Raw genomic sequence first — 22,805 nt, 5'->3', positions numbered from 1 at the left:
TTGATTCTTTATTTTGGGAGCTTGCTGAAGCCATCATGGACTGCCTCTTTATGTGAGTTGATACTGTTGTCTCCGAGCCATCAATAATTTATTATAATTTTATTTTGTGTTTGCTTAGTGAGGCCTAGCTTCTTATTTTGTTTTGTTTTGATATGCCCAAATAGGCTGCTCATGTGCACTACTTTGATTTTTGACAGCTTTTTATCTCTAATGTCCTGGTTCTGTAACTAAGTATGTGCACGCCAGAGTTCGTTAAAACTTCCTATATGGGATCAGCTCAGGTGTGCAGGCAGTCGATCACCAAGTGTGTGATGCAGGCTCTCACCCCCAGTCCTAGAAAGGCATGGGTGACTGGTGAAGGCACTGGACTCTGGCTGTGGTAGGGGATCATGTGCTGAGCCAGGCAAGGGGCCGACAGCTGCCCCTGAGAGTCTAAAAGAAAAGCATGTCCCTATTCTCTAGGGTGAATATGTAGGTGAATTTTGCAGCCGGGCTAAGAGCGCCCCACTATGTTGGCTGCAAAGACTCGAGGGCACCACTTTTTCTTGAACTCCTGTAGCAGGTGACTAGGCACTTTAGGAGTTATCACCAGTCCTCAAGACCCTGCTGGAAACAGATAAAAGTGCCTACTTGAGGGGCAGGGCTGTTTCAAGGATCACAAATCTGCCCATTCACAGCTGGAGCAGTTGAAGTTAAACTTCAGACATTTGCCCTGTTGTACTGTGGTAGTGAGGGCTAATGCTGTTGAGATGGGTCCCCACAAGTCTATACAGGGGTGTATGGCGCTCAGAGTCTGTGGACCCGATTTCTACGGCCAGCAAAGGAGTTGTGCCGACCCTGTGTTCCTGGCCAAGGGGAGCCAGCAGCTTATTTGTTCCCTCTCCAAGGCCAGGAGAATGGGTCAGGGCGCCTTTTGGGATCTATTTCTGGCCCAGTGGACTCCCAGTGCAGAGCAGGGAGGGAGGCAGTAAAAGGAAGAGAGGTTTTTCCAAATCCGGTGCAGAGCGTGGAGGTAGGAGGTAAAAGGGAGAGAGGTTTTTCCCAAATGGGTTTTTTTTTTTTTTTTTTTAAACTCTCCACAAAAGGGTGCGCACATACACTTATCCTAGCCTCTTGGGATCTTGGGAGCTACTCTTCACTGGTTCGGAGTGTCCAAGCAGAATCTCTTTTGCCAGGTCTCTCTCGATGTGGAAACTGCTTCTCGAGCGCGTGTACAGCACAGCTGTTTGCCTGCTTCACTGCGGCCTGGCGTGGCTGTGTCTCTACTGTGTCACCGCCGCGGCTCTAGCGCTCCTCACCTCTTCCAAACGGTCTTCCTCTCCAATATGACTCAGATGGATTTCTTAACCTTGCCTTGTTGAGGGCTGCCAGATGTTCACATAGAATCAAATCACTTGTTTTTCCAGTTCTTTGTTGTAAGAGGGATATAGGAAGCGTCTAACTAGTCCGCCATGTTGACCATGCCTCCAGTAACTTCTACATTATTAAATTTCAGGTGAAAGACTTTAAAAGAAACTGATTATCAAATCTACATATAAGAGAGAGTGCTTTCAAAACAAAAATTAAAGGGTTAAAGAAAATTCTAAATGACAAGTAAATCACCATACCAAAACTTACACTTTTCAGCTCCATAACAATACTTTTCCCACCAAGGGGTGGGGAGATCAAGACGAACGTTACTACAAAAATAGTATATTTGATTAATATATCAGAATTAAATGAGGATTTAATATACTAAGAATTAAAATAAGCAGATTTTTAACCAAGTGTCACTTCTTACCAGAAATAATGGTAGTTTTTTTCTGTTAACCAGAGTCCACAATTCTCAGTTGTTTTGAAAATATTTAGAAAAATAATTTCTTATCATTATCTGCCGGGCAGTGTTTTGCTCTGTTGTACGTAGGGTCGCTATGAGTCAGAATCAACTCGATGGCACCTAACAATAACATCATTATTTAAGACTCTTGCGTGAAGCTGTACCCCAACTTAACAAATATAAAATCATTTCCTTTTAGAGATGCAACTAAACAATTTTTATTTAGGAAAAATAAATAAAAGCAAAAAAAATTAATATAATCAATAATATTCCAAAAGATTATATGCATTTTTCATTAAAAAAGGAATTGGTTTGTGAAAGTTCCCGTCCTCTTTTCTAAACTAAAAAGAAAAACACTAACTTAAATATACAGTAAAACCTGCGAAACCCAGAAACTGTATAAGACAGAAATCTGTCAGAGAAGGAAAACAAAAATATTTTCCACTAATAGAGAGACAGGAAGCCCTGGTGGTGTAGTGGTTAAGAGTTCGGCGGCTAACCGAAAGGTCGGCAGTTTGAATCCACCAGGTGCTCCTTGGAAACCCTATGGGGCAGTTCTACTCTGTCCTATAGGGTCGCTATGAGTCAGAGTCGACATGGTAGCAAAGGGTTTTTTTTAAGAGAGAGACAGAAAAGTATTAAGACTGCACCCTGCCAAGGCAGAAAACTTGTAAGACACGGTAGTCCCATCAAGTTCCAGCTCTCACAGGTTTCACTGTATTACTCTAAACATGGTAATCCTAAAGACATGGATGTACTTAATTTTGTATAAATTTCTAAATTTGGAAATGAGACCAGAGGAAAGTATCTTATTTGATACATCTTTCACAAAGACAGAAATTCCAGTTTTAGTCTTCTGTTTTGTATTTCAAAGTAGTTAAATTCATATGGAGGACATTAAGATCTCAGAGTTTAAGACTACTACATAAATTCATTTAGTACTCTGCAGATCAAAGAAAGGAAAAGAATTAACTGCCAGGGGTAAGACATTTTAGTAATACAGAATGCATTTTATTAAAATCTGCCTTTCTCCAAATAACTCAAAAAAAAATTAACTTCCATAAGAATTTTTTTAAAAAAAGGTGGGGTAGGGTTGATCCTGTTCTGCTCTCTTAATATACAGTTTTTGTCACCTGAGAAACATAGGTAGTAAAGGGTTTGCAATTTGCCTTAAGCCAGCATTAATAAAAAGACCAGGGAAACTTCCCTTTTGTGCTTTAGAGAAATTGATGTTTAACCAGAACCTATAAAGGAAGAAATCACCAAACTAGCAGACCCTGGAGCCAGAAAGACTAAGTTCAGATTCAGCTCTCCTGCTTACTAGTTGTGTGATTTGGGGCAAGTTATGTAACCTCTGGCTTTGATTTCCTCATCTGTCATATGGAGATGATAAAAGCACTTACTTAATAGGGTTGTAAGAATTAAAGAGTTAATATATGTAAACAACTTAGAATAGTTCTTGACACAAAGTATTATGTAAGAATTAGCTTTCATTATTACCGATTTCTACATTCAGTTGTAAAAACGTTTCCCAAATGAAAAATTTTTAATTGCTTACTTTGGACATGCCATCAGGGAAGACCAATCACTAGAAAAGGATATCATGTTTGGTAAAGTGGAGGGTCGAACGAGGGAAACCCTCTGTGAGATGAATCAACACTGTGGCTGCAACAATGGGCTCAAACATACCAACAACTGTGAGGATGGCACAGGACCAGGCAATGTTTTGTTTTGTTATATACATAAGGTTGCCAAGAGTCAGAGCCGACTAGACGGCAACTAACAACAATAGAGAAAGAACATGATTTTATAGTAATTAAGCTGTGATACAGATTGATGCAAGAACAAAACCCAAATAATGATGAGAAATCACTGGGAGCTTTGAAAACAACAGAAAATAATAGCCTAGTTTTAAAATATTAGATACCATTGACACTGGTACAAAGCGACACTTTCTTTGGATAAAAAACCAAAACCCATTGCTGTTGAGGCGGTTCCGACCCACAGTGACCCCATAGGACAGTGAAGAACAGCCCCATAGGGTTTCCAAGGAGCACCTGGTGGATTCAAACTGCTAACCTTTTGGTTAGCAGCCGTAGCTCTTAACCACTACGCTGCCAGGGTTTCCATTCTTTGGATAAAGCTTATTTTAATACTAATTACGTTAAATCTTATAATTTAATTCAGACATGTAAAAGAAAGATCAAGTTCAGAATTTAAGTGTATATGTCAGCCTGTACAATGTTACCCAGTTCACACGAACAGCCTGAGTATCTATTACTGTATTGTACATAAAATCAAAAATCCGTTGCCGTCGATTTTGACTCTCAGCGACCCTACAGGACAGAGCAGAACTTCCCCATAGGGTTTTCAAGGAGTGTCCTGCGGATTCAAACTGCCAGCCTTTTGGTTAGCAGCTGTAACTCTTAACCACTGTACCACCACAGGATGTGCCCAAATGATATTTGCTGAAAGAAATGTATTACAAAGATTATTCCTATTTTCCAGGGAGAAAACAAATCTAAGTGGTACAAATATAACTGAGCTAATAAGTTAAAGTGCATCCAACACAATCTGTACTAAGATCTTTAAGATACTAAGCACTGACTGCCTTGGGCTATCTGTTAACTTATTTAAAATAAGTCGGTTCTATTTAAAACTACACATTTCCTTTTCTGATTTAAAATACTACCGCATATTTAAAAGGGGAAAATGGTTAAGGATAAATTTTATGAAGCCTGTATTTCAAAATTTTTTCAAATATACTAGAAAATAACAGAGAAAATACTCTAATTATTTCTACTTTTAATAATCAGTTAATCTAGGACTTAGGTTGATAGGACCAAATAAAAATATCAAGATGATGATGTGGCTGCTATTCCATTGCTTGCTATGTGTTCTCTGACAATAAAGAATACCACTATCAATGGGCAGTTTATAGCTTAAGCCATATATTCTATATACAAACATACAATTATTTTTTAAGTTAATCAGCAGGTAGAAAGTCCACCTATTTTCCACTTTACTATAAATATAACAATCTAACAACTTGTTAGAAACAAATTAAATGAATGTGTGGGAAGAATAAACTATTCCTAATATTTTTAAATACACATTTCCATTTTTAACTACTCCTTCTCCATTTAAATCACATGAGCTAAAATATCCTGTTGACATATGCAGAACACAAAAATCTTTCAGACAAACAACTAACAAAAAAAGAAGTTCTATAAGGTTTTTATTTTCAACAACAACAAAAAATTGTGAAAACTGTGAAGTGGCTTAGGTAGATTACTGAAACTATCAAACTGCAAGATACAAATGAAAAGGACATGGTCAAGATATATTTTGTTTCTTCCATTTTTAAAGCTGCATCTTCCTTAAAACATATCCTAGGTTCAAGGGCAAATAATAAAACATGTAAAACAAAATACAGTAGCAAATAAAATGACAAAAAATAACAACCAAAAATATTCAAACCAAACCAAAAGAAAAAAACCTGGTGGACTTAAAACCAACATGCAGAAATATATTTTAAATTGGGCACTCGGAGTTACAAACTAAGACTCTGCCAAACTAACGCAGAAATTTCTATAGAAAACCAACAGTGCTGGATTCCTCTCCTGAGCTTTAAAAACAAACACTAAGCTATCTCTAATGATTCTATTTTTCTGTTTGGCAGCTAGGTGATAGAGGTACAGGCCTTTCAGTAATTAGAAAGTCTATCAGCCTTCTACACAAGGCCCAGCAGCATGAACACAACTTCTCCAATGAGAACACAGAATGTTCATTTAAGGGTTTCTATGCAGGAGTTGGAAACCCTGGTGGCATAGTGGTTAAGAGTTTGGCTGCTAATCAAAAGGTGGGCAGTTGGAATCCACCAGGCCTCCCTGGAAACCCTGTGGGGCAGTTCTACCCTGTCCTATAGGGTTGCTATGAGTCAGAAGTGACTTGATGGCAGGGTTTTTTTTTTGATGCAAGATTTGGAGGCCTGGTGGCGTAGTGGTTAAGAGCTACGGCTACTAACCAAAAGGTCGGCAGTTCGATTCCACCAGCTGCTCCCTGGAAACCCTATGGGGCAGTTCTACTCTGTCCTATAGGGTCACTATGAGTTGGAATCGACTTGACAGCAACATGTTTTTATGTAGGATTTGTATCATAATAGGGCAAAGTCATTTCAGAAGAAAACAGAAAAAGATACCCCCACTCCACCCCCAACCTTTTCAACTTCTACTTCTTCATAACAGTTTTTTTTTTCTTTCTCTCGTCCCTTGTTGAAGGCAAAATGACTTCAGCCTTGGATTTAAAAATCTGTGTCATAGATGTCTTATCCCCAAACTCTCATTCATATGAGATTAAATTTATTGAAAGGAACCATAACTACTATATTGTGCTCTCTAACTTACAGCTTTGATATAACCAAAACCCATTAGTCTGTTATTTTTTTAATGACCTTGAAAAAATCATCACTAATTCTTTAAGCTCTGATTTATTTGTAAAATGAAGAAGTAGGTTTGAACTCTATGGTTCAAATTGTAGAAATTTATCTAAGAGTAGACAAATTGTAGAAATCTATCCAAAAGTTCCTGGGTGGTGAAAATGGTTAAGCATTCAACTAGTAGCTGTAAGTTGGAATCGACTCCACAGAAATGGGTTTTTTTACTAGCCAAAAAGTTGGTAGTTGGGACCCACCCAGAGGCACCTCAGAAGATAGGCCTGGAGATCTGCTTCTGAAAGGTCACAGGCTTGAAAGCCCTATGGAGCAGTTCTACTCTGCACACATGGGGTCTCCATGAGTAGGAATCAACTCAATGGCAACTAACAATAACATCTAGGTTTAGACTTAGACGTGCTCAAGACATAGAGTTCAGAAATAAAAAAGGTTGAAAGAGGGCTCTGCGTTAACCCAAACATGGGTCTAACTACAGAGCTTTCACGGCTTGGAAAAAAAAAAAAAAAAAGTACACAAAACTAGAGATAAAGCAGCAGCTGGAGTCAGCCCATATTCATTGGGGTTAGTTTTTAAGAATGGGAAATGACGAGACCAGGTTGAATGGAAGTTAGTTGCCAGTGTAGGTCCTGGGGAGGAAGAACAGGTAGGGAACTTTCAAATGGGTTTCCCTAAGCTGTTAGATAAATCCTGAAAGCCAACCACAAGGGTCTTTCTCCGTGGCTTCTAGGACTAACACGGCCACACTCCAAAGTTCTTTGCTAAAAATAGCTGAAGGGAGCTGATTTTGGAATAAGCCAAGGTCTATCATACTCTCTCATATGTATATATATCATGAAACAAGGGAGATTTTTCTATAACAGTTCACTACTCAAAAGACAAGCAGATACTAAAAGCTTCATCTGTTCTGTTCACATGTGAAGTACCAAGTTTTAGAGCAGAATTTATATGATTACAAAAAAATTACCACAAAAAAACTGCAATTAAATGCATATACCACAAACATCAGAAAAACAAAAATAAAAATTATCCAAACCTGTACCTCATAATAAACCTTCGGATCACAAAATTCGGACACTAACAGTTACTCAATCCAATCCCCTCAGTTTATAGATGACTTAACTCTTGACTAGAATTTCAACAAAACCTCCAGAGAAATTTATGAAAGATGCCCTAAGTCTCAAAATGAGAAAAAGATGGTTTTAAGACTAAGGTGGAAACAGGAAAGGAAAAATGAAAGAACAATATTCTAAGAAGTACTGTCCTGTCTGGCTTATGAAGAAAACAGACGGGGGTGGGGGGGTAGAAAACTTGTTAATGTAGTAAAAATGAAGAAACAATGTATAAGAGGCAAGGACTGGGATGCATAGCTGCATGAGTTCAACTAAGGAAAATATTCTTTGAAACTACTAGTGAACTCTTCAGCAGAAAACATTTCAGTAACAACACACTAACATTTCTAGAAATAAACTTATAACTCTGGGGCTAATAATCTCCCAAGAAGCTCTGTCCTTTGTCACAGCAAACTGTCCTATAAGTAAAAATAAGTTTTTCCTTTTTATTTGTATGCAGAAAACAGGGCTAACTGTCCCAGAACACCCGTATTTTTGCCTCAGCTGTGCACATTCATTCTCAGGGGAGAGAGGAGACAAAACTGACAGGACGTCCTCATGACCCGTCAAGTTAACGAGATCACACAAGCCCAGCGGCTAGCAGTACCGTAGGCCTACTAACCTGTTAGCCTGCTCTGAAGAGAACCCCAAAACTGTGCTCCAGAAAAGAACTGGGAAGGCCTTTGTTGTTCCCTAACTAAGGAAGATACTAGAGTTCAGCCTAACTCAGCGTTGTGGGGCAAAACTTTCTCCAGGCCAGGAAAGTCTTCCCAGACTGGAGCTTTGGCAAAGTCCTTTAGCTAAGAAAAAGACGGGAGAACCCCAAGCGAAGCACATATGTCACATACTATTCTCAGGAGGGGAGAAGGGTCAATGGAAAAGAGAGTTGGGGGACGGGAGCCTAGGACCCCAGAGAGAAACAGGCTAAGTTTCCCAGTGGAGGAGGGTGAGCACAATGAGGAGGTGGGTCGTCCCGCTAGGTGAAATAACACTGAGATCCCGGGATCAGGGTTTGCGGGAGAGGGGTGCTAAAGTGAGAGTGGGGGAAAACAAGCAGCGACACAGGGAAGTGCTGAGGAGAAAGGCAAGAATCGGGCGCTGAAAAGGGGGGATGAGGCTGAGGAAAAGCAGCGAGAGGTGCGCGCAGGCGAGAAGGAATAAGCTGAGGTGAAAGAAGCGAGGCCAGCATGAGCAAAAGGGCTAAGTGAAGCACTGCAGGGACAAGGGACAGGCGAAGAGAACCCCCACCCAGAGGAACCGGGGCAGAGCTCTTGACCCGACTCCCTACATGCTGTACTCGACGGGCTGCCGCTCAGACCCTGTCGATAGCGGAGACTCACCCAAAAGCTGCAGAGGCACCACAGCAGGACATAAGGACCGGTCCAGACCCACAGCAGAACCAAGCGAGTGGAGGAAACGGCGGCGTTAGCATGACCCGGATGCGCATCCCTAGGAACCGGAAGTAAGCGGCCAGGGTCACCTCACAAGCTATACTTCATTCCCCCTAGAAGCCGCTGGGCGCTTGCGTTTAGGCCTCATGGGGCGGGGAAACTTTTGGGCCCCGCCCACTACGCTGGCCCGGGGAGCTCCGCCCCTGCTTACGTACGTCTCTTTCGTAGCCTCAGAGTATGGCACGGAAGCGAATGGGGTAGTTTACACTACGTTGAGGACTTTGAAGCAGCCCTAGACCCGGTTAAAAAAAAAAAAACTTCGGCCGTTCTTTTTCAGGAAATTCTTTTAAAATACGTGTAATCCCTCCTCCCCAAGAGGAACATGAAGAGAAATGCTGGATGCATTTGATGGATTTAGAAAAACTGTGGGAGAAAGAATGGGTAGGAAGTTTTCGAAGACATTTGGAAGGCTTGCCTAAGGTGATCTTTTTATCACCAATATTTATGTACTCCTGTATTACATTGAGGGGTCCTAGTGGCACAGTAGTTAAGCGTCTGGCTGCTAACCGAAAGGTCAGCGGGTCGAATCCACCAGGCCCTCCTTGGAAACCCTATGAGGCAATTCTTCTCTGTCTTACAGGGGTCGCTATGAGTTTGAATCGACTGGACGGCAACGAGTATATTATATTGAGCTTACAGTTAACTTCTATTTCATGCACACTGTTTTATGTATTTGATGAGAAACAACATTTTTAAATGCTTCATTAAATTACTAGTCAGGTATGGGTTTATGAAGTTTATTAATTTGGAGCCCTCTTTAAGAAAAAAATACAGAATTACAATATTAGGTATAAAGTGAATCATTAGACTGAGAAATGAAATTACAAATTTTTAAAAGCTTAACAAATACCACAAATACCATAAAATCCAGAAAAATATTTTTACTACCTGCTTGATAACACCACTAAAATACATTTTCGCCTACATTTTTTGGCTGTATATTCTTTGAGCACCGCTTCCTATGAAACAATTTACTAAAATCCATAGACCAAACCTGTTGCCATCGAGTCAATTCTGACTCATAGTGACCCCATAGAACAGAGTAGAACTGCCCCATAGGGTTTCCAAGGAGTGGCTGGTGGATTTGAACTGCCCACCTTTTGGTTAGCAGCCAAACGCTTAACCACTGCGCTACCAGGGCCCCACAATTTACTAAGTAATATCATTTATGAAGATTCTTAACTCCTCTTTCTCACACTCCACATCTAATTAATCAGTAAGTTCTGTAGGATTGACTTTCAAAATCTGTCCAGAATCTGACCATTTACTGCTTCTACTGGTACAAGCCACAGTCAATCTGTGACTGTTTGTCCTATTTGCACCATTGCCCTCCCGCAATCTAGCAACACAGCAGCAAAGGGCTCCTATTAAAATCTTCATCAAATCATGTCCTTCCTCCAATGGATTCCCATCTCAGATTGAAAACCAAAGTCCTTACATTAGCCTACAGGATCCTCAAGATTTGATCCCCCTACCCCCATTATAGGAGGGCACTGATGGTTCAGTGGTAGAGTTATCTTCCGTGGAAGAAATCTGGGTTAGATTCTCGGCAAATGCACCTCACGCACACCCACCACCTGTCTGTCAGTGGAGGCTTGTGTGTTGCTATGATGCTGAACTCTGTCTCGGAAGAAGTACAACCAGAATGCTCCTTGGAAGGATGGAGAGACTGTGTCTCACATACTTTGAACATGTTATCAGGAGGGATCAGTCCCTGGAGAAAGACATCATGCTTGATAAAGTAGAGGGCCAGTGAAGAACAGGAGGACCCTCAACAAGATGGATTGACACAGTAGCCGCGACAGTGAGCTCAAACATAATGATTGTGAGGATGGTGCAGGGTAGTGTTTCGTTCTGTTTTTCATAGGGTCGCTATGAGTCAGAACCTACTCAACGGCATCTAACAACAACAATTCTGAACGGGTTTGAGCGGGAGCTTCCAGACTAAGACAAACTAGGAAGAAAGACCTGGCGATCTCCTGAAAATTAGCCAGTGAAAACTCCATGAATCACAACGGTCCAGTCCTGTTGTGCATAGGGTTGCCATGAGTCTAGCTGACTCAAGAGCAGCTAACAGCAACAACCCACATTACAACTCTGATCTCATTTCCTACTCTCTCTATTATCGCTCTAAGGTAGACACACTAGCCTCTATGCTCTTTCTCAAATCTGCAGATAGACTCATGGCCTTTGGGCTTGCTGATCCTTCTGCCTGTAATGCTGTTCCCCCAGATAACTGCATCACTCACCCTGTCACCTCCTTTATATCTTTGCTCATATATCACCCTCTCAGTGACACCCTCTGTAACACTATATTTAAAATTGGCATACCATCATCCCCCCTGCACTCCCTAGCCCAGTTACCTACTTAATTTTTCTCTAACAGTGCTTTCATGGTATTGAATATACCATGGACTGTCAGAAGAACAAACAAATCTGTCTTGGAAGAAGTACAGCCACAATGCTTATTAGAAGTGAGAATGATGAGACTTCATCTCATATAGTTTGGACATGTTACCAGGAGGGACCAGTCCCTGGAGAAGGACATCATGCTTGGTAGAGTAGAGGGTTAGCGAAAAAAAGGAAGACCCTCAACGAGACGGATTGACACAGTGGCTGCAACAATGAGCTCAAGCATAACAATGATTGTGAGGATGGTGCAGGACTGGGCAGTGTTTTGTTCTGTTGTACATAAGGTTGCTGTGAGTCAGAACCAACTCAACGGCTCCTAACAACAACAACAGTGCTTATTTCCACCCAACATACCGCATAATTTGTTGGGTGCCACAAATGGTTAAGCACTCACTACTAGCTGAAAGATTGCCAGTTTGAACACACACAGAGGCGCCTCGGAAGACAGGTCTAGTGGCCATCTGCTTCTGAAAGAACATAGCCTTGAAAACCCTATGGAACAGTTCTACTCTGCACACATGGGATCTCCATGAGTCAGAGTCAACTCGACAACTAACAACAAATTTGGTTTAATGTCTTTCTCCCTCCACCAAACTGTAAGGGTCATGAGGACATGTATATTTTGTTTTGTTCACTGACATATCTCAGCACTGGCACAGAGCCTGGCACATTGTAGGCACCCAATAAATGTTCGTTGAATGAAAAAATACATTTCTGATTTTCTTTGCCTGCACTAATCTGAAGTCATGCAAGTTGAGCCACCAGTCCACTAGGGGGCACCCATGAATAACCAATGTGGCATCTCCAGAAAAGTTACTCCTACAGCATGTACCATAATTCCAAAACAGAGCCACAGGAAAGCACACAAATCTTTCCCTACAGCAGAGGATGCTGTATATCACTAGCAATAAAACCCTCCAATGTCTTCACAGTCTCTTAAAAATAACATCCAAAGTTTTTACTATGTTCTACTAGGTCCGTAATTCACCAACACCATAATTCAAATGCATCAATTCTCCCGTCTTCCTTATTCGTTGTCCAGCTTTTGCATGCATATGAGGCAATTAAAAATACCATAGCTTGGGTCAGGCACACCTTATTCCTAAAAGTGACATGAATTATGGTGTTAGTGAAGAATATTGAATGTACCTATGGACTGCCAGAAGAACAAATAAATCTGTTTTGGAAAGAGTGTAGCCAAAATGCTCCTTAGAAGCGAGGATAGTGAGACTTCTGGCTTACTTTGGACGTGTTATCGGGAGGGACAAGTCCTTGGAGAAAGATATCATACTTGGTAAAGTAGAGGGTCAGCAAAAAAGGGGAAGACCCTCAGTGAGATGGATTGACGCAGTGGCTGCAACAGTGGGCTCAAACATAGCAACAATTGTGAGGATGGTGCAGGATCAGGCAGTGTCTCGTTATGTGCTGCATGGTGTCCCTATTAGTTGGAACTGACTTGATGGCACCTAAGAACAACAACCACTACAAGGCCCTTCTTGACCTGCCCTTCCTAACTCTCAGACACCATTCCCTGCCTTGCTCCCCTTCACATACTGAGTTGCAACCATGCTATCCTTTCTGTTTCTTGTTCTTGCCTCAGGGCTTCAGCATATACTGCTCCCTCTGCCTCAAACATTCTTCCCCAGACCTTCCAATGAATGGTTGCTTTTTCTGCTAGTCTCAAAGTAGATGTCTAAAGTAGCTTCCCCACCCACTCCCTGTGCCTAATCTTTTCTTCATGGCCCCTTTCACTGTCTGAAATTATTGTTCATTGTCTGTCAGTAGAAAATAAGCTCTACGGGGGTCTTTATCGCTCTTGTTCAGTACTGAATTCTCAGCACTAAAAGATCAATCGGCATATGGTAGGTGCTCAATACAACAAGTAATTACTAATATTTACTGAAGCTTTACTATATGTCACATATTGTACCTAGTAAATACGTAAGTGCTCACTGTTCTCTCTTATTCCTCCCAACACACCTGGGAAGTATTATGATTATCTCCACTTTACAGATGAGGAATCCTGCCCGAAAAACCCGTTGCCGTCAAGTCGATTTCAACTCACAGTGACCCTACAGGACAGAGTAGAACTGCTCCATACAGTTTCCAAGGAGCAGCTGGTGGAGCCGTACAGCCGATGTTTCGGTCAGCAGCCAAACGCTTAACCACTACACCACCAGGGCTCCAAGGAATCTGGCAGGGAGAGGTTAAGTAACTTGCCCAAAACCACACAACTGTCAAGAAGCAAAGCCAGTACTTGAATCCAGGTCTGTATGACTTCAGAGCCCATGATTTAACTACTAGGCCATGTTCCACTCAAACCACAGGAAGAAAAACAGGCAGCCAGGTATAAATTCATTTATTTACCAGTTTCTCTTCTCTGAGTTCATGCATTTTTGCTTGCTGTCATGATCAGCAGAAGGTTGTAAGGATTTATTTGGTTTGGTTTTTTTCCTGCTCTACTGTATTGCTCCTGGGGACAGAGCTAAAGAAATACGGCAAAAATTTGGCTGAGATTTCTTCAAGCTGGGTTGTAAGTACCTATATGTTTGCTGTATTATTTTTTATTCTTTTCTATAGATTTGAAATATTTCATTAAAAAATTAACACAAAAAGGCTATTAAAATAGCCCAAAAATATTACAGCCAAATCTTTCTAAACAAAAGCTAAACGTAAATCCAAATGCAAGCCTAATTACACTAAAAGTATCTAAAAATAAGGCCTCTGAATCATATATTTCCATTAAAAAAGACATAAGAAATGTATGATTAGTGTTTCGTAGTAGTCATCAATTTAAACTCTCCTGAGTGACATCGCTTAAGGACAGTAGCCTCAGTTTTGTTTCTGTTGATGTTGTCTGTTGTTTTTAAGGCAGTTTCTTAATATGTGCATAACATTTGAGCCTCTGAAAGACATCTATAGCAATCTAGTCATGGCTGCAATAAGGACAAGGGTCACTTTTTGCCTATTCAGCCCTGCATAGAGATTACTAGTCTTTTTCACAGTTTTATCCAAATTTTCACCAGCAAGAAGCCTTTGGAGTAGAATTAATTCACACATTCGAGATACGCAATAACCATTGTTGTCTTCAGAGCAAAGAATTTTCAGTTTCCTGAGTATGTTATCTTCACCTTACATTCAAGTAACTTTTCTATATGTTCACTAGTGTTGTTCATTATATTTCTTTCCCAATAAATCGGTATCGTTTGGCAACATACAAGATCTCTTGCTTTATGCTTCTTGAACAAAACTTGGGTGCTTTAGTAATACCTCACAGAAAATCATGCAGGATTAAAACTATAGCCGTGGAAATCTAGGTAATATAATAAAGGAATATCTTCTACAGTCTTACCACAGTCAAATTTGTATTTACTAGGACCACACTTGGAGTGTGTTCTGGTTATTTATTACCACATAACAAACGATCCCAAAACTCAGCGGCTTAAAACAACAATCATTGTATTATTCAGCGTCCCACAATTTTTTTGAATTTGATTATTTTATTTCTCCTTAAATGCCTGAAATCAAAGCAATTCTAAAACAGAGAATGCAAACACCCTTTAAGATAGCATGCTTCCACTTACTCCTGGCCGTCTTTAACATGGTGGATGGAGTCCTGAAGCCACTGGTCTAAACTTTAGTTTTCATTTTCAGAGTTGATGAGAGAGAAATTCTATTAATATGTCCATGCCAGAGGCTCAAGCGCTTCTGGAATTTTTTTGTTTGTTTGTTTGTTTTTATATATTGTTGTAGTTTAAGTGGAAGTTTGCATTTCAAGTTAGTCTCTTATACAAAAATTTATCCATACATTGTTATGTGACCCTAATTGCTCTCCGTATATTTTGACAGCACACTCCTCCTTTCCCACAATTTTTGAGTCAGGACTTTGGGCAGGGCTCAGCTGGGTAATTCATCTGTTCCATATGGCATCAACCAGAGTCAGTTGGTAGTATTCTAGCCAGCAGCTGGGCTAGGCTGGAGGGTCCAGGGTAGCTTTATCCATATGCCTGTCACTTGTTGGGGATGACTGGAAGGCTGGGCTCAGTTGGGCCACTCTCCATGTAGTCTCGGGGCCTCTCCATGTGCTGTCTCCATTATAGTAGTTGGACTTCTTACATGGTAGCTCAGAGCTCCATAGAGACAGGTTGTTAAAGCTGCCAGTGTCTTAAAGGCTGGCCTGGAAACTGGCACAATGTTACTTCTATGGTAATCTATCGGTCCAAGCAGTCATAGAGCTCATCTACATTCAGGGGAGTGATGTACACGCCACCTTGCAATGGGAGAAATGTCAAAGACTTTGTGGCCATCTTTAATCCACTACAGAGTGTTTTCTTTGCACTTCTGTCTTTGACTTTTTTAATCCCCAAAGCTATTGTCAGAGTAACTTAGTCCTACTGCCATCATTGTCTAATGTTCACAAAGAAAGCTTCTGAGGAAACATTCATTTTGATAAGTATCTCTACGTATTTATTTAGCAACTACTTTGTAATATTTTAGGCTCTGAGGTCATAGCAGAAAACGAATCAGAAAAAAACACTGCCCTCATGGAGCTCACATTCCAGTCAATCCGTAGACAGAAATGTTGTGTGCTGAATATGGTTAGATGGGGCTCAAGATTCATTACTACTTGATTCTAGTGCACTTTCCTACACTGCAGAGGTGAGAAGGTTAAAATGGCATTTCCCCATAAACAGTAATAAAGTTCTGCTACATACTACAACATGGATGAAGCTTGACCCCATTTTACTGAGTGAAGTAAGTCAATCACGAAAGGACAAATATTGGCTGATATCACTCATATGAAATATTATAAAAGGCAAATGTATAGAGACCAAAATTTTTTAGTGATTACCAGAGGCGGGAGGGAGAGAGGAAGGGGAGTCATTGTTTAGGAAGCACTGAGTTTCTGTTTATGGTGATGGAAAATATTGGTAATGGTTGCACAACATGATTAATGTAATTGATGTCACTGAATTGTATATGTGAAAAAGATTAAATTGGCAAATATTGTGTTATATCTTTTTTACAATAATTTTTTTAAAAAGCATTTCTCAGGCTCCCTTGCAGCTGTGATTCTAGATGAGGTATTGACTAGGTATTGTCAATCTGATGCACTTGGATAAGATTTGGAAAGTAGAAATGAGGAAGAGGCCATTTTCCTGCAGTTTGGCTGTTTCTGCTGACCAGTATGATCATCAAAATACAGGGTTTTTCTGCAAGAGCATTTCAGTTTCTAGTCTCCGGTCTCATGCATTTTGAAAGGAAGTTGCAGCAACAGTGGCCACAGAGGCAGTAGTTATCCAATCCTAGTTTCTGATCCTTGAATCTTAGTTGTAGAGGTGCATTCTTGAACTCAATAATTCCAGAGTTGGCCCCCTGATTCTTACCCCTCTAGCTTTTCCAATGATTTTGTAAGCACCTGATTTCCTGAAATCAATTGCTTTCTGCTTAAAACACCTAGAGTAATTTCTATCTCCTGCACTGAAAGGTGACTGACAGGGTATGACATTAAAATTGAAATACTCAAGACTTACACAAAGAAAACTACAAATCACTACTGCAAGAAACCAAAAGAGACCTACATACATGGAGAAACATACCATGCTCATGGATAGGTAGACTCAACATTGTGAAAATGTCAATTCTACCTAAAGCAATCTACAAATACAATGCTATCCTGATCCAAATACCAACAGCATTCTTTAACAACATGGAAAAACTAATCATTAACTTTATATGGAAAGGAAAGAGGCACTGGATAAGTAAAGTATTATTGAAGAAAAAGAACAAAGTAGGAGATCTCAAACTACCTGACCTCAGAACTTGCTATACAGTTACGGTAGTCAAAACAGCCAGGTACTGGTACAACAACAGACACAATGAACAATGGAACAGAATCAAGAACCCAGATGTAAATCCATCTACCTACAGCCACCTGATCTTTGACAAAGGCCTAAATTCCATCAAATGGGGAAAAGACGGTCTCTTTTAACAAAATGTGCTGGCAAAAATGGATGTCTATCTGCAAAAAAATGAAACAGGACCCATACCTCACACCATACATAAAAATTAATTCAAAATGGACCAAAGACCTAAATACAAAACCAAAAACTATAAAGATCAGGGAAGAAAAAAAAGGTCAACACCAACCCGTAAAAACCAAACCTGTTGCTGTCAAGTCAATTCCGACTCATTGCAACCCTATAGGACAGAGTCGAACTTCCCCATAGGGTTTCCAAGGAGCACCTGGTGGATTCAAACTGCCAACCTTTTGGTTAGCCACCGTAGCTCTTAACCACTACACCACCAGGGTTTCCAGGTCAACACTAGGGGCCCTAGTACACGGCATAAACAGGATACAAACCATAATTAACAATACACAAGCACCAGAAGATAATTTAGATAAATGGAATCTTCTAAAAATTAAACACTTATGCACATCAAAAGGCTTCATCAAAAGAGTAAAAAGAGAACCTACACAGTGGGAAAAATTTTTGGCTATGACATATCTGACAAAGGTCTAATCTCTAAAATCTATAGGAAAATCCAACACCTCTACAATAAAAAGACAAATAATCAAATTAAAAAATGGGTAAAGGCATCTAAGATACTTCACTGGTCTCACTCCTTTGGGAGCAAGGGAGAATTAAGAAAACATGATACAAGGGAAAGATTAGTCCAAAGGCCTAATGGACCACAACTACCATGGCCTCCACCCGACTGAGTCCAGTACAACCAGATGGTGCCCAGCTACTACTACTGACTGCTCTGACTGGGATCACAACAGAGGGTCCCAGACAAAGCTGGAGTAAATTGTAGGACAAAATTCTAACTCACACAAAAAAAGACCAGACTTACTGGCCTGACAGAGACTGGAGAAACCCCGAGAGTATGGCCCCCAGACACTCTTTTAGCTCAGTAATGAAGTCACTCCCAAGGTTCACCCTTCATCCAAAGGTTAGACAGCCCCATAAAACAAAACGAGACTAAAGGGGCACACCAGCCCAGGGGCAAGTACGAGAAAGCAAGAGGGGATAGGAAAGCTGGTAATAGGGAACCCAAGTTCAAGAAGGGAGAATGTTGACATGTCATGGGGTTGTTAACCAATATCATAAAGCAATATGTGTACTAACTGTTTAATGAGAAGCTAGTTTGTTCTGTAAACCTTTACCTAAAGTACAATTTAAAAAAAAAAGATACGAAAAACAAAAAAAAAAAATAAAAATGGGCAAAGGAAATGAACAGATATTTCACTAAAGAAGACATTCAGGCAGCTAACAGACACATGAGGAAATGCTCCCGATCACTAGCCATTAGAGAACTGCAGATCAAAACTACAGTGAGATATCATCTCACCCTGACATTACTGGCACGAATCAAAAAAACAGAAAATAACAAATTTTGGAGAGATTGCGGGGAGATAGGAACTCTTATGCACTGCTGGTGGGAATGCAAAATGGTACACCCATTTGGGAAACAATATGGCCCTTAAAGAACTAGAAATAGAAATACTATATGATCCAGCAATCCCACTCTTAGGGATGTATCCTAGAGAAATAAGAGCAGTCACACAAATAGACATATGCACACGTACGTTCATTGCAGCATTATTCACATAGCAAAAAGATGGAAACAACCTAAGTACCCATCAACAGATGAATAAACAGATGGATAAGCAAACTATGGTACATACACACAATGGAATACTATGCAATGATAAAGAACAATGATGAATCTTCAAAACATCTCACAACATGGATTAATCTGGAGGGCATTATGCTGAGTGAAATAAGTCAATCACAAAAAGACAAGTACTGTATGAGACCACTCTTATAAAAACACATGCACACGTTTCCACACAGAAAGAAATAATCTTTGATGGTTACGATGGAGGGAAGGGTGGGGAGGGAAAAACACTAACTAAATAGTAGATAAGTGGTAACTTTGGTGAAGGGTAAGACAGTACACAATACCGGGAAAGTCAGCACAACTTGACCAGACCAAAGTCATAGAAGCTTCACAGACATATTCAAACGCCCTGAGAGACTGAGCTACTGGGCTGAGGGCTGGGGACCATGGTCTTGGGGGACATCCAGCTTAATTGGCATAATATAGTCTATAAAGAAAATGTTCTACATCCGACTGTGGTGAGTAGCATCTGGGGTCTTAAAAGCCTGCGCGTATCCACCTAAGATACATCTACTGGTCCCAACCCAGCGGGAGCAAAGCAGAATGAAGAAAACCAAAGACACAAAGAAGAGATTAGTCTAAGGACTAATGGACCACAGCTACCACAACCTTCACCAGACTGAACCCAGAACAACTACATGGTGCCCAGGTACCACTACTGACTGCTCCAGCAGGGATCACAATATAGGTTCCTGGACAGAGCAGGAGGAGAAAAATGTAGAACAAAATTCAAATTCACAAAAAAATAAAGAAAGCTTGCTGGTCTGACAGAGACTGGAGAAACCCCGAAGGATGCCCTTTTAACTCAGTACTGAAGTCACTCTGGAGGTTCACCTTTCAGCCAAAGATTAAACAGATCTATAGGGCCAACAATACCACACATGGGGGGCATGCTTTGTAATTCAATCATGTATGAAACATGTATAATGGGCACACCAGCCCCAAAGCAAAGATGAGAAGGCAGGAAGGAACAGTAAAACTAGTTGAACGGAAACAGGGAACCCAGAGCGGAGAAGGGGAAAGTGCCAACACATCGTGGGGTTGGCTATCAATGTCACAAATAATTTGTGTATTAACTGTTTAATGAGAAATGAATTTGCTCTGTAAACTTTCACCTAAAGCACACACACACACAAAATTAAAATACTGGGTTCACGTCATCTCTGCCTCCTAGGTAGACTCTTCCATAATTACCTAATTATAACATTAGAATCCCTCATATGGAAATCTAAGCATCTGATGTTCTTGGCGTTAACTCTTCCTAGACAGTCTGCAACAGCTACACAGCTTGCTAGGTGCTGGATGGACGTGACCAGCCCCCTGGCAGAGAGAAAGCCAAGAGCAGAATGCCAACTGTTACAGCAGACAGCAAGTCCCAGGAACCACAGGAAGCTTGGAAAGCAGCAATCCTAGTGCAGTAGCTGCTGTGATGGATCCCAGCACACCACTTCAGCATTACCTCCCCAAATGCAGGACAGCCAGGTCCAACTGCCCTATAAAGTGGGAATAAGAATAATTTTCCTGATTTAAGGAGCTTTGTAAGCTCTGCAGTACTGTACAAAAAAGAGAGAGAGAGAGAGAGAGAGAATAGAACTTCCCCATATGGTTTTCAAGTCTGTAATCTTTCTGGAGGCAGACTGCCATGTCTTTCTCCCATGGAGCAGTCGGTGTGTTCAAACAACCGACCTATACAAACATAAGACACTACATATTATCTAAGGAGCTCTGGTGGTGGAGTGGTTAAGCACTCAGCTGCTAACCCAAAGGTCAGTGGTTAGAACCCACCAGATGCTCTGTAGATGAAAGAAGGGGCAGTCTGTTTCTATAAAAATTACAGTCTTGGAAACCCAATGAAGCAGTTCTACCCTGCCCTATAGGGTCACTATGAGTCGGAATCGATGACACCCAACAACAACATGTTACATAGACCAGTGGTTCTCAAAGTATAGCTCAGGGACCCCGGATGAAATTCTCTGAGACACTTTCAGGTAGTGAGTGAGATCAAAACTACTTTTTAAAGAATATTTACTTAACAGTTGCCACTGAATCCATCCCAACTCATGGCGACCCCATGTATGTCAGAGTAGAACTGTGCTCCATAGGCTTTTCAATGGCTGATTTTTCAGAAGTAGATCAACAGGCCTTTTTCTGAGGTGCCTCAGTTAGCAGCCATGTGTGTTAACTGTTTGTACCACCCAAGGATTATAAGTGCTCATATGCAAGTTCAAGCTGAAGCTGAAGAAATTAAAGCAAGTCCATGAAAGCCAAAGAGTGACCTTGAGTATATCCCACCTGAATTAAGAGACCATCTCAAGAATAGATTTGGTGCATTGAACACTGATGACCAAAGACCAGACAAGTTGTGCGATGACATCAAGGATATTATACATGAGGAAAACAAAAGGTTATTAAAAAGACAGGAAGAACAGGAAAGACCAAAACAGATGTCAAAAGAGACTCTGAAACTTGCTGTTGAATGTAGAGTAGCTAAAGTGAAAGGAAGAAATGATAAAGTGAAAGAGTTGAACAGAAGATTTCAAAGGGTGGCTCAAGAAGACAAAGTAAAGTATTACAATGAAATGTGCAAAGACCTGGAGTCAGAAAACCAAAAGCGAAGAACATGCTGGGCATTTCTCAGGCTGAAAAAACTGAAGAAAAAATTCAAGCCTCGAGTTGCAATATCGAAGAATTCTATGAGCAAAGAAGATGGAAGGAATACACATTGTCACTGTGCCAAAAAGAATTGGTCGACAGGAGAAAAATGTAGAACAAAATACAAATTCACAAAAAAAAGACCAGGCTTACTGGTCTGACAGACTGGAGGAATTCCCAAGACTATGGCCACTGGACACCCTGCTAACTCAGAACTGAAGCCACTCCCGAAGTTCACCTTTCAGCCAAAGATTACATAGGTCTATAAAACAAACAATAATCCACGTGAGGAACACGGTTCTTAGTTCAATCAAGTATACGAGACAAAGCAGGCAACACCTGCCTAAAAGCAAAGACCAGAAGGCAGGAAGGGACAGGAAAACTGGACAAATGGACAAGGGGAACCTGAAGTGTAAAGTGTCACAAAACAATTTGTGTATAAATTTTTGAATGAGAAACTAATTTGTGTGGTAAACTTTCACCTAAAGCATGCACACATACACACACACACACACACACACACACACACAAGACCGATATGCTGAAAGAAAGTTTAAAAGAAGAAGAATTGGTCGACCTTCAACCATTTCAGGAGGTAGCATATGATCAAGAACCAACAGTACTAAAGGAAGAAGCCCAAGCTGCACTGAAGGCACTGGTGAAAAACAGGGCTCCAGGAATTGATGGAATACCAATTGAGGTGTCTCAACAAATGAATGCAACGCTGGAAGTACTCACTTGTCTATGCCAAGAAATTTGGAAGACAGCTACCTGGCCAACTGACTGGAAGAGATCCATATTTGTGCCCATTCTAAAGAACAGTGATCCAATGGAATGCGGAAATTATTGAACAATATCATTAATATCACAGACAAGTAAAATTTTTGCTGAAGATAATTCAAAAACGGTTGCAGCAGTACATCAACAGGGAACTGCCAGAAATTTAAGCCAGATTCAGAAGAGGACATGGAAGGATGGGTATTGCTGATGTCAGATGGATCTTGGCTGAAAGCAGAGAATACCAGAAAGATGTTTACCTGTGTTTTATTGACTATGCAAAGGCATTTAACTGTGTGGATCATAACAAATTATGGATATAACATTGGAAAGAATGGGAATTCCACACTTAATTGTGCCCATGCGGAACTTGTACATAGACAAAGAGGTAGTCATTGGAACAGATCAAGGGGATACTGTGTGGTTTAAAATCAGGAAAGGTGTGT

At 40.7% G+C, this 22,805-nt stretch overlaps 1 protein-coding gene across 4 annotated transcripts in view; it reads right to left on the bottom strand.

The window, feature by feature from the left end:
* EYA3 (EYA transcriptional coactivator and phosphatase 3) overlaps positions 1–22,805 on the bottom strand; it is a 239,462-nt gene that overhangs the window by 117,734 nt on the left and 98,923 nt on the right. For 2 of the 4 annotated variants that reach the window (XM_023732056.1, XM_004377044.3), the window contains exon 1: positions 8,719–8,832. The exons of the other annotated variants lie outside the window; for them this stretch is intronic. The gene's annotated coding sequence lies outside the window, so the exon portion shown is untranslated. Of the gene's footprint in view, positions 1–8,718; positions 8,833–22,805 lie in introns of those variants that run through there. 4 annotated transcript variants of the gene reach the window in all.

The sequence above is a fragment of the Trichechus manatus genome, unplaced genomic scaffold (genome assembly GCF_000243295.1).
Source record: "Trichechus manatus latirostris isolate Lorelei unplaced genomic scaffold, TriManLat1.0 scaffold00048, whole genome shotgun sequence".
Taxonomy (NCBI): domain Eukaryota; kingdom Metazoa; phylum Chordata; class Mammalia; order Sirenia; family Trichechidae; genus Trichechus; species Trichechus manatus.
Note: the sequence above shows the minus strand (reverse complement) of the source record. Positions and strands in the feature narration are given on the sequence as shown.